Source organism: Belonocnema kinseyi, chromosome 5, assembly GCF_010883055.1.
Source record: "Belonocnema kinseyi isolate 2016_QV_RU_SX_M_011 chromosome 5, B_treatae_v1, whole genome shotgun sequence".
NCBI classification, from domain to species: Eukaryota; Metazoa; Arthropoda; class Insecta; order Hymenoptera; family Cynipidae; genus Belonocnema; species Belonocnema kinseyi.
Window position 1 is genome coordinate 135,147,219 of NC_046661.1, and position 11,244 is coordinate 135,158,462.

Genomic DNA, 11,244 nt, shown 5'->3' on the forward strand with positions numbered 1-11,244 from the left:
ACTTTTGACAAGTTTGTCGCATTTTCAACCAAAGAGATTAATTTTCAGTTACGGAACATAATCAAATTTTAGGATTAAATTTAATATTTGAGATGACAGCTTTCTCATCAAAATTAGAGTTCCAAATATCTTCCTACTATCTCATTTAAGGCGAATGAATGTATCATTTTTAGCGAAGGGATTCCACTTTTAACAACATAGTTGTATTTTCAAAATAAAAAGATTAATTTTTATTTAGGAAAATTAACTCAAATTAAGGATTAAAATTAATATTTAAAATTACCGCTTACTAATTAAAACTAGAGTTCCAACTACCTCCTTTCCAGCTAATTAGAGACGAATGAATAATTTTTAGCGAAGAGGTTCAAATTTTGACAAGGTAGTCCTATTTTCAACCAAAGAGAAGAATTTTCATTTATGGAGATAATTAAAAATTAAGAATTAATATTAATATTTAAGATTACAGCTTACTGATAAAAATTGGGGTTCCAGCTACTTTCCTTCCGGCTTCAACCAAGTAGTTGAATTTTAAATACAAAAAAAAATGTAATTTCTTTTGCGTTTCACATATTCCCGTTATTCTCCTTTTTCCACTAAATTCGACTTTTTTCTTTAAAAATTTATCTTTTTGGTAGAAACGTATGAATAATTACTTTTTTATTCAAAGATTTATCATCTTAGTTAAAAATTAAATTTATTGGTTCGAAAATTTAATTATTTATTGGCAACTTCGTTCTCTTTTTTGTTTGAAAAATATTCAATCGAGAATGGAATAGTTCAATTTAAAGTTAAATAAAATAAATCAACTAAAAAGTAGCACTTCCTAACAAAACACTTTGATTTTCAACCAAGAACGATTTTTGATTCAAGAAAGAAAATTAATTTCAACCAAAATGTTGAATTTTTAAGCAAAAAAATTTTTTTATTTAAAAACAGTTTAATCTTCAAAACGAAAAAATTAGTTTTCAACAAAAAAGTTAGTTTTCATCATAATAAGCTTTTTAGCAAACTTGTTGATTTTTTAAGTCTAAAACAAGAATTTTCTAATAAAAAAACAGTTCAAGCTTTTACCAAAAATAAAATAGTTACATTTTCAGTTAAAAAATGAATTCCGAAAGAAAAAAAAGAATTTCCAAAAATAAATGAATTTTTATTTAAAATAATGAATCCTCAACCGAACAAATGAATTTTTATCAAATATTTCAAGTTGTTACCCAAAAAGATTTTTCTTGTAATAAAATATTCGAAGTCTTAACCAAATATGAAATAGTTAAATTTTGAGTTTAAAAAATTAATTTTTAATGAAAAATTTTTCTAATGTTTTATAGAAATAGTTAAATTAAAAAAAATGATGTTTCAACTGAAAGAATGAATATTTAACACACAAAAAAAAAGAATTTGTAACAAATAGTTAAATTTTCTGTCAAAAAATAACAATTTGAACAAAATAGGTCGTATTTTGAAAGAAAAAGGGTGAACTTGTAATAAAACAGTTTAATTTTCATTAAAAAGTGAAATAGTTAATGTCAAGGTAAAAAAATTAATTTTCAGAGAGAAGAATTATTCATAAAAATAGAAAAATGTAAACAAATATGAATTTTCATCAAAATAGTTAGATTTACAATGAATTTTCAACTAATATAATGAATATTTAACAAACAAAAAAAAGGAACTTTTAATAAATAGTTGAATTTTCTGCAAAAAAAAATTCAACAGAATCGTTCATTTTTAAAAGAATATAATGACCTTTTTTTAAAGCAGAGATGAAGTTTTAAGTGACAAAAATTAATTTTTGACGAAAAAAAGTTTTTTTAATTTAAATAGCTAATTTAAAGAAAACATGATTTTTCAACCGAAGCAATGAATATTCAACAACAAAAGAATTTTTTAACAAATAGTTGAATTTTCACACACAAAAAAATACCTTTTTTGGTTTAAAACAAATTCTGAGTGAATTTGCTTATAACAATGATAATGGTTAAGTGGCGCAGTATTTTCTATGCTAATATTCTTTTTCAGAGAAGAAAATAAGCGACTCGACAAAAATGAAAATATCTAAAAATACGTGATAAATTAATTTATGTATAGCAATATAAATTGTTGTTAATTGGTAATATCTTCCATCATGTTGATTGTCCTTGAGATGAAATGAAACGATTCAGTAAGGAATAAAAATCGGCTATCTCCAGGAATTCGATATAAGTGAATTCATTTATAATATTCATACACAACAATTACAATTGTTATATTTTGCTTTTTGCTTAAAAATAATTATTACTTTCACGTAATTCGACGATGGAATTAGTATAAATAATCCAACAAATAAACAAAAGGGAAAAAAATAAAGAATAGTGAAATTGTATTACAAAATTTGACCTCAACAGTCCTCTTTGAAATTTAATTAACTTCAATTGAAAAAAACAAACTTACATTTTTTTGACGACATTCCTCATAATGTATCTCCTCGCGTGAAAATATTTGTAAGAATCGAAAAGAAAGACCAAAGCACCGATAGAGAATCAATACAATTGAAAAAGTTGATCAAAAGCGAGGTTCCTCAAGTGGCTGATTGAGTGCCATGAATAAATTTATCCGTTGCGATGGGGAGATGAATATTAGGGTCCTGACATCGCCTTAAGATTATTATTGGTCGAGAGACGGTCAGGGGACCGGGAAGGAAGCCGCAGGACGGGTATCGCGCATAACTCGCCGAGTCGCCGCAACCCGGAGCTTCGGAAAGCATCATTAGTGTTTCGACCCAACCACGCAAAGACCTCTCTTCTCTTCCTTCCTCCTTCTCGGATCCCTCGAAATTCCCCCGGTAGGAAAAAAAAAGAGGAATTTAAATTTTAAACGACCGCAGAACGACCAGCCACCACCTACTATAGGTCACGGTCCACTCCTGAGAGGGTCCAATCGACAAGAGATTATCTGCACACACAGGATCCTCCCCAACTCTACCTAGTCCTAGAGACCTAGACTCTAGACTTCGAGAGACATGTACAATCTCGAATTTATATGGTTCCAAGTCCTTATATCCGAAGGATATATAGATCCTTGTCATCAGGCCGTTCTATCCTCTCTGTGGCCCTGAAATTTCTTGGAAATCTGACCCTCAATTCCACCAATAGATCCCTTCCCTTACCTCCTCTCTCAATCCAAATGTTACTAGTGTCCCTCTCCTGTCTCCATGTCCATTTTCTAAATACTTTGGCAATCATTTATATATTATAATCTTAAATCATTTATTGTTTTTTATTCCTCATGCACTTCTCGTATATCTGTTAATTTCGCTGTCTCCTTTCTCTACATTTTTTAAATCAGTCCCATATTTTAGACATCTGTCCGAAAAAAATTCCCCTATAAATCCTTTCTAACTTCTCTTCCCAGCTTTTTAATTCTGCTTTTTACATATTTTTTAAAAGTTATTATTACTATTACTCATTTCTGCTCCATCACTTCTTTCACTTCTTTATCTGTATATTTCTCCAATTCTGCAATTAACACCACTATCCCTTCTTTATCCTCTGCCATCACCACTATATTGTCAGCTTCCGTTTATATCTTTCCTTTTCCCATCCTAACTTATCACCCTCTATTTCTCTTTATTGCTTCTCTCTTTGCTAAGACCTCTTCTATCTCCTTCTTCACCATGTCTTTTAATATCGCTTCTTCACCTAATGTGTCAAATGCTACTTTTCAATCCACAAAAATTGCCATCATTCCCCCTTTCTACCTTTTAATGTTTTTATTAATCCAATAATTCGGAACATGTCCTTCGTCATTCCTTTCCCGAACTCTTGATTCGGTAGCACTATCTTTTTTCCTCAACTTCTTTCTTTAACCTTCTCGAGACAACAGTTAAATGTAACTTATACAATGTTGGCATTAGCGTCACTCCCCTACAATCTTTCACTGCGAGTACCATTACCCCCTCTTTCTATAACTCTGGCAAGCCCTTTCCATACTCGATTCGACTCTATGCTCATTCCATTAGTATATTCCTCCCATATTTACAGACTTTATTTGTAATCTCATCTGTACCAAGTGCCTTTCAATCTTTCATTATTCCTAACACCTTCATTACGTCTTCCCTTTTATGTTCTCTTCCTTCCTTTCCCTTCTCTCTTTTCCTCCATTCCTCAATTTCTTCGTTACCGCTCATTGCAATTCCACAACATAATTTTTTTACCACCTCAAAATTCTGATTTACTCTCTTCCTTTGTTCTCTTTTTCCACTGAGTACTTTCCAAACCTCTTCTCCCGTTCTAGCCTGTTTCAGCTCTTTTTCGTGCATTCAATTTTGCTCTTTTTTTGTTTTATCACATATTTAAGCATACACTTTTCTTCTCCTATATGCTTCTCCACCACTTTTCCCTCATCTCAATTTTCTAAACTTCTTTCTCACTTACTTCCTCTTCTTCTCTTTATATTCCACATGTCATTCATATTTACCTTCTCATTTGGCAACTTCCTTTTTGTGTCTTTTAATAAACTTTATATATCTCCTATCATTATTTCCATCTTTTCGATTATCTGTCCCTCTTTAATTTTGATATTCTAGTCTCGTGCATTCTTTATTTCCGTTTAAGATAAGCCATCATATCTTGAAGTTCTTCAACCATTTTTTTCCGTCTCGTTCAGTATCTTACTCTTGTATTTTCCTTATCACTCTTCTCTCTATTACCTTTCTTCTCTATCTTCTTTTCTCGCAATGAAACCTCCTCCTATTATAAGCTACAAATCTCCGTATACGAATACTACAAGTATTTTTCATGTCTCTTCTCTTATCAAGAAGTGGAAAGAATACTTTTTTTTGCCTCGTCACCTTGCTTTTGTACTATTTTCTTTCTTCCTCCCAATTTACCATATATTTTCTATCTGTACTCTCCGATACTTAACCCACATTCTTTTTTCCTTCTTTCTTTGCTCTTCCACTATTATCCTTGACTTCGAATTATTCTTTTCTACACATTCCAAATTTTATATCCTCTACTGCTTTTAGCTGCTTTCCCTCTAACTTTCTTTGCCAGTATATTTCATCTCTCCTCTCTCTCTCTCTCTCTATTCTTCTCTACGTTTTTCTTAATATTTTCTCATAATTCAAACTCTGCCCATATTAAATATTCCGGTTTGAAATGCGTATCTTCTCTATCCAACTTTTAAACTCATCTACCGATTTCCTAGACTCTTTCTGCTTTTCTATTCCTTGTTCAAAATTCTGCACCATTTGTTTCAAATTTTTCCTGACTTTCTATTTCCTTATATTTGTTCTAAGTTCGGTCATTTACTTTCTAGTTCACATTTTTTACTTCCTCTTCCCATTCCCTCTTTTTTTCCTTCTTCTACTTTCGTCTTCTGTTAACCCTCTATATTCCACTTTGTCTATGATTTGATCCTACTTTTTCCTTTATTCTCATTGTTTCCTCTTTCATCCCTATTTTTCTACGTGATAATAAATCCCTTGATTGGAATCTAAATCTTCGTCCTCAATCTCTCCTTTTCTATTGTTTTTCTATTTTTTCAACTTGCCTTCCTCTCCTTTTTCTTACCTTTCGGCAGGGGCATACGCAAGGGGGGTTTTGGGGGGTTCACCTCCCCCCAATGTGAAAAAACTCGATTAATTGTAATTTTAACATCATGTAAAATTAGAACGAATCACTGCGCCCCCCCCCCCCCCCCCCCCCCCCGAAATATTTTCTGTGTACATCCAGGCCTTTCGGCAATTAATTTTCTCTGAAAAAAGTGCAATTTTCAACCAAATTTTGAAATTTTCACACAAAAAAGATCATTTTTGAACGATGAAGATTAATTTTCCACCAAACAAGGGGAATTAAAAAATATATATCGTTTTTCAACTAAGAAAGAGCAACCGAAAGTGAAATATTTGTATCTTCAGTTTAAATAATTAATTTTTAATCAAACAATTTTTAAATAAAATAGTTAAGTTTTTTACAAAAATAATGAATTATTAACCAACATTTTTAACAAAAAATAAAATTTCAACAGATTGGTTCAAATTTTTATCAAATTAAATCAATTTCGAACCAAATATAAAAATTTTTGTCTAAGAATATTAATTTTTATCAATCAATAAAAAATTGAATAGTTCCATTTTCAGTTCAAAAATTAAATTTTCAAGAACAAGAACCAGAATTTTCAGAAAATCGTGCTATTTATATTCTACCAAGTGAATTTCTAAATAAAATGACAAATTGTCAACTCAATAAATGAATTTTTTTAAAGTAATAGTTGAACTTTTAACCAAAATTTTTAATATTTAACAAGAAAGATGAATTTTGGGACAAAATATATCAATTTTAAGGAAACTACATGCGTTATCAACTAAAAAGCATAAATTTTCGACAAAAGAAATGAATGTTTAACCAAAAAGATTAGTTTTAATCAAGAAAAATAATTTCTTACCACAAAAGTAGAATTTTCAATTGAAAAAGATGAATTTAAATTGGAAAAGAATAATTTTTTACCAAATAAAGAAACTTAAAAAACAAAGATTCAATAAAATAGTCAAGTTAATAAAAAAGAATTGAATTTGCGAAAAAATACTTGCATTTTTAACCAATTAAATAAATTTTCAAACAAAATAATTATTCTTTAACTAAAAAAATTAGATTTTTTCCCAAAAAGTTGAATTTTCAATAAGAAAGATCAGTTCAGTAGAACAAATTGATTTAAAGAAATAGTAAACGCCTAAACAAAAGAGATGATTTTTCAACTGAAATGATGAAACTATAATGATACAAAAATGCATTTTGAGCAAAGTTTGGTTTAACTTTTAACCAAGTATAAGAGTTTTTCAAAATATAAAATTAACTTTTAAGTTAGCTTGTTATTTTTTACCAAAAAAAGCGAATTTTCAACAAGTTACATTAATTTTTAACCAAATAGATAAATTTTCAACTAAAAATGTAATTTTTTAACTAAAAATTATATATTTTATCTTTAGTCAAAAAAACTTCTTTTTTATTTAAAACAAGAACAAATTTCTAGAAAATTGTTAAATTTATACTCAAAAAACATCCACTTTTGACAAAAACTGTTATAGTTGATCTTTCAATAAAAAACTATTTTTATTTAAAATAAAAAATAGCCGAATTCAACAAAAAAAAGACTAATTTTCAACAGAGGAATTAAATTTTCAGCCAAGATAAATGTTTCAGTCAATAAATGAGGAGATTTTAATACAAATTGTTGAATTTTCGAGTCAAGAAGACGAACCTTTAAAAACACAGTTGAATTTTTAACCAAACACGGAAGACCTTGTAGCTCAATAATAAAAATTCAAATTAATAATATTAATTCCCATCGAAACATATAATTGTACTCTTATTAACAAAAAATACTTGGATATTTTTACAAATGGATAGGAATTTTTATAATTTATAAAATAAAGAGGAATAATTTAAATAAACATAGAAGTGTCCTACCCGTGTAGAAATATAAACGTGGGTCTGGTAGAGCACTGACCAGTTTTCCCTAGTTTTGGCGTGGCCCTGGTCGGGTCAAATGGCAAGGGCCATATATGGCGTGTAACGCTTTTGCAGATTTTTGCCCTACTTAGGGAAAACTTGTCAGGGCCTGGTCAGTTTTTCTGAGCTATACCCTACTTTTCTAAATTATAATAGTAATAAACAAAAACTAGTTTTAGAAAACAAAATTTACTTTATTCAGTATGATGCTCTTGAAAAAACCTATTATATTATAATTTTTCAGTCTTTGATACTGTGAAAAACCCGTTTTCAAGACCAGTAAAATTTTAGAAATTGCCTTACATTGCAACATTTTAAATTATGCAAAAACTTGATAACTTTACTAAACTTTTAAATTTATTATAAAAAGAAAATTCGCTTTTTATCAAATTTAAACTGTATTAGAAATTATTCATAAGTTTAAAATTGACATGTATGGTATTCACATAGAAATACATTTTTAATAATTGCATATAGAATATTGACTATCAAGCCTTCAAAAATACTTCAGTATTTAATTTGGGCACATCTGACCTATATTTATTTTCAATCTATTTCGCCTTCTCATAATAGGTGTATTCTCGGAATCTCCCGTATAAAGGCAACTTTGTCGATGATTTTTTAAATTCAACAATCGTATTTTTTGTTCAGCGCCTTGAATAGTTTCTACAAAAAATGTTGGATAAGGACAGTTTATGTTTAAGTTAATGATCTGAAATCTAAAAAATTCCCTGAAAACACCTTTTTTGCAACTTATTTTAATGTTATAGAATTACCAATAATATATTTCACATTCTTCTTGGGCGAGTACAAGTTTTTAAAATATAAATAAATAAATTTCTATTTTTATGAACACAATGAAAAGAAATTAAGTTCCTGTCTTCCCGACTTGGGGAAAGCCTCCGGGAAAACTCCACAACATTTTTTTATATACATTATTCGTATGTGGGACTCATTTTATTATTTTTTATTCGGAACAGCAAGAGTGTGTTTATAGTTAATAACAGATATTTATATTTTAATGCCTCATTTGTGCCCCATAATAATTTAATTACTTTTTTTGAAAATAGAAAAACTGGTCTGGGCCTTGCCAGTGCCACTTTTTAAATGGGGCAAAATAGGGAAATTTCTACACGGGTAAGATAATAAAGTCTGACCTAGATTTGCGGAAGGGAGGAAGTGGGACCAGAGAAAATCTCAGAGTATCTTACATGAGGGAAGGGGAATTTGCAAATCTTCGAAATACACCTGTGAGGCAGCTCAAAAAATACTTGAGAAGTTATGCCTCAGATGTATTCCCAGTCACAATTCAATATCTAATAATTTGTTGTTTTATTTTCGTTCCACAAGAAATAGAAAAAACCACGCAGCACACTGGGTGAAGGGCGGGGAGGCGGGGGCGATAAAGTCACGATTGTCTGCATGGAGAGGTCAAAGGTGTCTAAAATTCCACCTCGTGATTTATGGAAGACCCCTTGGGTTTAAAAAAAATCGTAGAGATGAATGTTTGTCTGCTTTGAATCCTGCTTATGGAGCTGCTCCCCAAGCTCCAAATTCCATTTGATGATTTGATTATTTGGCTGCTTGAGATTTGAGTGATGAGAATAGTTCCATTTCGTCGTCGAATTGATGAATCCCAGGTTCGAACAATCCCTGATTCTTTTGCAACTCGATCCCTTCGCATGCACACGTGCATCCTGAAGGAATTCCGGCCTGAAAGGATCATCTGAAGAAGAATCAGATTGATCCAGTCAGTCCAGAAAGCGGGGTTGCACGTGGTGAATCCTTGAATGAAAAATCGGCCCCTCTCGCCTGGGGCATTTGCATAATGTTTCGTATGGAAATGGTCGAATGGGGTTCGTAAACGAGTCTGTCGGCTGGGCTAGGCTGACTGGGCTGGCAGAACTGGCAGAACTGGCAGGACCTTTTGCTTTTGGGCTTTGGCGGATTAGAGGGGGCGACTCACCCCTAATGTTTTTGCGGCAGAGAAAGAAGTTCAGTTCCGAGCGTCCGAGGACGCGTGGCCTGTATTAAAGGTCCTGATCCTGTCTGACAAAGGACAAAGCGTTCTCTCCACCGAACTCACACAATTTTTCCCTCCCTATGCCCTGCTGCGCAAAATCTATCCCGCCCGTCAAACAACCGTGTAATTGGATATTTAATCCGTTCCGCTTTTTGTTTCCCATTTTCCCACAACTACGTCCACAATTCCACATCAATACCATTTCTGCATCAGTTTTCTCATTTTCATAACTTTTTGATCCGAACGTTAAGTAGAAAGTGTCGCGTGTCCTATTCTCATGCCCACTTTCACTTCCAATCCCATTTCCATTCTTATCGTTATTCCCATTCCCATTTTGTATTTGCACTTTTCATTTCCATTTTCTATTCCCATTCCAATCCACACTCACACTCTCTAATCGCATTACCATTTTTTATTCACATTCTCATCCGCTTTTCCCAATCCTTGTTTCCATTCTCATTCTTTATTCCCATTCTCATTTTGACTTTCCATTCGCATTCTTACTTTTTACTTCACTTACATTTTCTATTCCCATTTCCATTTTTTATTAAGATTCCTATATCTATTCCAAATTTTTATTCCCATTGCTACATCTATTCCGAATTTTTTCCCCTTTTCTTTCCGTTTTTATTCCCACTTCCACTCGCATTCCCATTTCCCATATTATTAATTCCATTCCCATTTCATATGATTTATCCCCATTCCTATTCTCGTTATTTATCCACACTTCCATTTCTATATTTTATTTCCATTCTCAATTTTTATTTCGATTTTCTTTCCTACTTTTTTTCCGCATTCCCTACTCCGCTTACATTTTCTATACCAATTACAGTGGAACCTCAATTATCCGGTCTTAGGTTATCCGACGTTCCGCGTTATCCGAGGCAACGGGACTCATCCAAGCACTCCGCATTAACCGAGGTGTATTCTTGGATAATACGGAGAATCGCTAATAAAACAGATAAAGCTGTTACGCCTGATTCTGAATGTAATCGAGGTTCTACTGTACTATTTTTTATTAAAATTTTTATATATATTCTTATTTTTTATTCCCATTGTCTTTCTATTTTTATTCTCATTTCCATTCCCATATCTTGGACTTTTTCATAATTTTCAATTTTACTCTCCGGTTGCAAAATTTTTGTTATTAATGCAACTGCTTTGTGTTTAAAATTAAAAACCGTTCTAGTGCAAAATTCAACTGCTTCGTTGAAGGCTGAACTGTTTTGTTAAGAATTCATTTTTGTCGTTGACAACTTATTTATTTTGTTCGTTGAAAATTCTTTTGGTAAAGAGTTAACTTTTTCTTGAAGATTCAACTGTTTTGTAGCAAATTAGTTTTTTTCCTTGAAGATTCAGCAATTTGGTTGAAAGCTTTTTTCCTTTTCGACTAAAAAATATTTTTTGGTTTACATTTCAACTCTCTTATCAAAAACTCTTCTTTTTACTTTGAAAAATCATTTTTTTTTAAACATTTTTTTGGTTGAAATAAAATGTTTTGTATTTCAAATTAAAATCCCTTTTGGTTTAAAATCGAATTAAAAATTCAACTTCATTGTTGAAAGTTAAACTACCTTATTAAAAATTCTTCTTTTTGGTTTGAAAATTAATTTGTTATGAATTTCATATTTTTTAGTTAAAAATGCAACAGATCTGTTTGTCTTTTGTTAATAAAGAATTTTTTTTACAATTCGTATTTTTTGGTGAAAAAATAATAATTATTATATTATA